The sequence below is a fragment of the Phacochoerus africanus genome, chromosome 11 (assembly GCF_016906955.1).
Source record: "Phacochoerus africanus isolate WHEZ1 chromosome 11, ROS_Pafr_v1, whole genome shotgun sequence".
Lineage (NCBI taxonomy): Eukaryota > Metazoa > Chordata > Mammalia > Artiodactyla > Suidae > Phacochoerus > Phacochoerus africanus.
This window is the reverse complement of record NC_062554.1, coordinates 8,510,769-8,515,604: the sequence shown is the minus strand read 5'-3', so window position 1 is coordinate 8,515,604 and position 4,836 is coordinate 8,510,769. Positions and strand designations below refer to the sequence as shown.

Sequence of the window (4,836 nt, the reverse complement as noted above, 5' to 3'; positions counted from 1 at the left end):
GGTGACAGAATTATTGGTAATTTTCCCTTTCTCCTTTAAATCTTTTTATAACTTGAATTTTTTTCTTTTTACAAGTCACAGAATTTTACAATTCTGTTCACTTTTATAACTAAGAAGAAAAGCTATTTAAATTTACTAAAAGCCTCACTAATCAGATATTTTAACGAAGTATCTTCTTTTGTAGTAGAGACAAAAGACTTGCAACTGTTTCTATAAAATTCCCTCGTTTGGCTTTCAAGTGGCATTGAAATTATTTTATTGATTGACTGCTTTTTGGGGGCCACACCCACAGCACACAGAAGTTCCCAGGTTGGAGGCTGAATCAGAGCTGTAGCTGCTGGCCTACGCCACAGCCACAGCCACGCCAGATCCAAGCAGCATCTGCAACCTACACCACAGCTCACGGCAACACCAGATGCTTAACCCATTGAGCGAGGCCAGGGATCGAGCCTGTGTCCGCATGGATGTTAGTCAGATTCGTTAACCACTCAGCCACGACGGGAACTCCCATGAAATGATTTTATTCAAACTAGTCTCTAAACCATATAAACTATCCATCTCCTCTCATAAGCGAAGGAAATAAGAAAAAATAGCACACTACAGATATAACTTGAATAACCTGCAATTCTAATTAAATTTTATCATGCTCTGAACTTCCCAACTGGGTTATTTCCTCTGAAAAGTGTGTTACTGGATAAGTTGTTTCCTGTCATCTGGGTACATGTAAACAGCAAAAGAAGAAAACAACCATGTTACTAACATTTTCAGACGCTGAACATCCTACAAGCCAAATAGTTCTTCTCTCATGCAGTCAAAATTAAAATTTATTCTTTTATTTAGAGTTTTCCTTTTTAGAACCACAGAGCTTACCTGCTCTTAAAAATGTACTGTGAGGAGTTCCCACCGTGGCTCAGCGGAAATGAATCTGACTAGGATCCATGAGGATGCAGGTTCAATCCCTGGCCTCGCTCAGTGGTTTAAGGATCCACCATTGTCGTGAGCTGTGGTGTAGGTCACAGACATGGCTTGGATCCTGCGTTGCTGTGGCTGTGGTGTAGGCCAGCAGCTATAGCTCCAATTTGACCCCTAGCCTGGGAACCTCCATATGCTGCAGGTGCAGCCCTAAAAAGACAAAAAAGGAAAATTGCACTGAGATTCTGTATTTATTTCTGGTTCTGGAAAGATGCAGATCAGAACATGCCCAAAGTAGCTACTTCCTCAAAGATTACATATTAACATTTCAGAGGAAGAAGGAAAAAATAGTAAATAATGTAATAAAAAGAACTCTAGAAATCTTAAAACCCATCTGGTTCTATTATGAGCCAGCTGTCCTTACAAAAATTACTTCTCTTAAAGAAGGGGCTTTTAAAATGGATGATCAACAATTCAATTCAATCAGCATGTAATACATACACAGCGCAAGTGCAAGCTATTATAATAGATGTGGTGGAGAATTAAAGAGACTAAACAAACAGATCCATCTTGAAAGATTTTATACAAGCAAATAAACTGCTGCTTAAACAAGCAAATAAACTGCTGCTTCCATGGTGCAACAGAACATATTTTAGTAAATACTAGCTTTTTTTAAAAAACAAGTAAAATTTTGGAGTTCACGTTGTGGTGCAGCGGAAACGAATCTGTCTAGCATCCATGAGGACACAGGCTCGATCCCTGGCCTCGCTCAGTGGTTTAAGCATCTGGCGTTGCCGTGAGCTGTGGTGTAGGCTGCAGATGCCGCTTGGATCTGGTGTTGCTGTGGCTGTGGCATAGGCTAGCAGCTATAGCTCTGATTTGACCCCTGGCCTGAGAACCTCCATATGTCACAGGTGTGGCCCGAAGAAGACAAAAAACAAAAAACCAACTAAAAAAATTTTTTAAAAGGGAAAGGCCAGCTCAATATTCAGCTCATGATACATTGCACAGTCAAACAGATTTAAGTACATTATATTTTACAGTTCATGGCAGAAAGATAGTAAAAGGAACTTTAAAGATACACAATTTCAAAGATAATCGGGCCCCAAAAGTTTACTTACCTTTAAAAAATTCCTTCAGAAAAGTTAATGTCTGCCTCACAGTCAGTACTCACTTCCACTGACTCTATCTGATGACTCTGTGCTCTGGCTGAGGACGAAACTGCATGCTTACCACTTGAACACTTCAGCCAGAAGAGGGAGAAATACCCCTCACAAATGAACCAGTGGTGAGAGAGTAAAAAGAAAATGGATAGGTGAGCAAACCAATTCGGAGAAAGCCTATGGGAGCCACAGAATCATCAAAAGCAGTTCATCTTTCCCACTGCAGAAACCAGGGAGATAAGCAGTCTAGAAACAAAGGCTGTTTCCCCCCCCACCCCCCGCCTTCAACCTTTCAGAGTCCAGTGAGTCAAAGTGGACAGACAAGAGTATGCTGGATTATACGTTTCTCAAATCGAACACAAAGCAACTATTATTTAACCAAGTGGTAAAAGTTAAGCACCAACAAATTGTAGGAAATAATGGTGTAAAAAATAAGCTTAAGGCAACCAATAAAAAGAAACTAAAGGGATGAATGAACTATTTCAAGAGACAAAATGACTGAGAGTCAATCTTAAACAGTTTAGAACCATAAAAAGAAATCAATATTGAAAGAATATCTCTATAAAAGTTATTTTTTCATTTTAGTGTATATTTATTACAGACAAGAATATAACAAGAAGACAAATATTCAAGAGTGAATACAACAAAATTTTTTACCCAATCAATGTAACAAGATGGAGGACCGGGCACATGTTAATATATTTCCTTCATCTTAAAACCCCATAAAATGTCAGAAAACTTTTTTTTTTGTCTTTTTGTCTTTCTAGGGACACGCCCGCAGCATATGGAGGTTCCAGGTTAGGGGTCTAATCGGAGCTGTTGCCACCAGCCTACACCACAGCCACAGCAATGCTAGATTCGCGCCTCATCTGCGACCTACACCATAGCTCACAGCAACGCCAGATCCTTAACCTGCTGAGCGAGGCTAGGGATCGAACCTGCAACCTCATGGTTCCTAGTCAGATTCATTTCCACTGCGCTATGACGGAACTCCACAAAAATTTTTAATAGAATATAAAAGCACAGAAAAAAATAGCACGCCATTAGCAATCAAGATCACAAATAACAAAAAGATGAAATTGGTTTTCTCACTTAAATGTTATAAACAAATTCATAGAAAATCTACAAATGGCCAGTAAGCACAAGACGCTCCTCCACTCCAGAATAGGGAAAGATAGATTAAAACAAGGAGATATTTTATCCAGCAGATAGCAAAATATTAAAAATAATGATAAAGGCTTAGCAAAGATTTAACGAAAAGGGACTCTAGTCCCTCTTACTGCTAGTGAGAGAGTTATGCAGTGAGAGAGTCATAAAAAAAAAGTCTTTTTAGGAGTTCCCTTCGGGGCTCAGCAGTTAACAAATCTGACTAGAATCCATGAGGATGCAGATTCCATCCCTGGCCTTGCTCAGTGGGTTAAGGATCCATCATTGTCGTGAGCTGTGGTGTAGGTCGCGGACACGGCTCAGATATGGCATTGCTGTGGCTGTGGTGTCGGCCGACAGCTGTAGCTCCAACTGGACTTCTAGCCTGGGAACTTCCATATGCCATAGGTGCGGGCCTAAAAAGCAAAAAAAATAAAATAAATGATCAATGATAATAGAATGGTTAATCAAATTATGCCTCAACCATACTATGAAATGTTATTCAGAATGAAAAAAATATCTATATGAAAGCACCTGCTGACCCCCTACAAAATAAAAAAAAAAAAAATCCACAGCTTTTTTTTTTAAAAAAACTTACAGAATAGATCATATTATTCCTCAAAATTCCCAGCTTCGGAGTTCCCGTTGTGGCGCAGTGGTTAACGAATCCGACTAGAAACCATGAGGATGCAGGTTCGATCCCTGGCCTTGCTCAGTAGGTTAAGGATCCAGCGTGGCTGCAGCTGTGGCTGTGGCTGTGGCATAGGCCGGCAGCTACAGCTCCAATTAGACCCCTAGCCTGGGACATTTTTCACAGAACTCGAACAAAATATTTTAAAGTTTGTTTGGAAGCACAAAGGACCCAGAATAGCCAAAGCCATCATGAGAAAGAAAAATGGAGCTGGAGGAATCAGGCTCCCTGACTTCAGACTATACTACAAAGCTATACTCATCCAAACCGTATGGTACTGGCCCAAAGACAGAAATGTAGATCAGTGGAACAGGATAGCCCAGAATTAAACCCACACACCTACAGTCAACTCATCTATGACAAAGGAGGCAAGAATATACAATGGAGAAAAGACAGCCTGTTCAATAAGTGGTGCTGGGAAAACTGGACAGCCACATGTAAAAGAATGAAATTAGAACACTTCCTAACACCATACACAAAAATAAACTCAAAATGGATTAAAGACCTAAATATAAAATCGGATACTGTAAAACTCTTAGAGGAAAACATAGGCCAAACACTCTCTGACATAAACCACAGCAACATCTTCTCAGATCCACCTCCTAGAGTAACAACAATAAGAACAAAAATAAACAAATGGGACTTAATTAAACTTAAAAGTTTCTGCCCAGCAAAGGAAACCCTAAACAAAACGAAAAGACAACCCACAGAATGGCAGAAAATATTTGAAAATGAGTCAGCTGACAAGGGATTAATCCCCAAAATTTATAAACTCCTCCTACCGCTCCATACCAAAAAAAACACAAACAACCCCATCAAAAAACGGGCAGAAGATCTAAACAGACAATTCTCCAAAGGAGACATGCAGATGGCCACAAAACACATGAAAAGATGCTCAACATCACTCATCATTAGAGAAATGCA

General features: G+C 39.7%; 1 protein-coding gene across 3 annotated transcripts in view; it reads right to left on the bottom strand.

Moving 5' to 3' along the window:
• The window catches only part of RNF169 (ring finger protein 169), a 105,622-nt gene that overhangs the window by 57,808 nt on the left and 42,978 nt on the right, over nt 1–4,836 (bottom strand). The gene's annotated exons all lie outside the window — the stretch shown is intronic.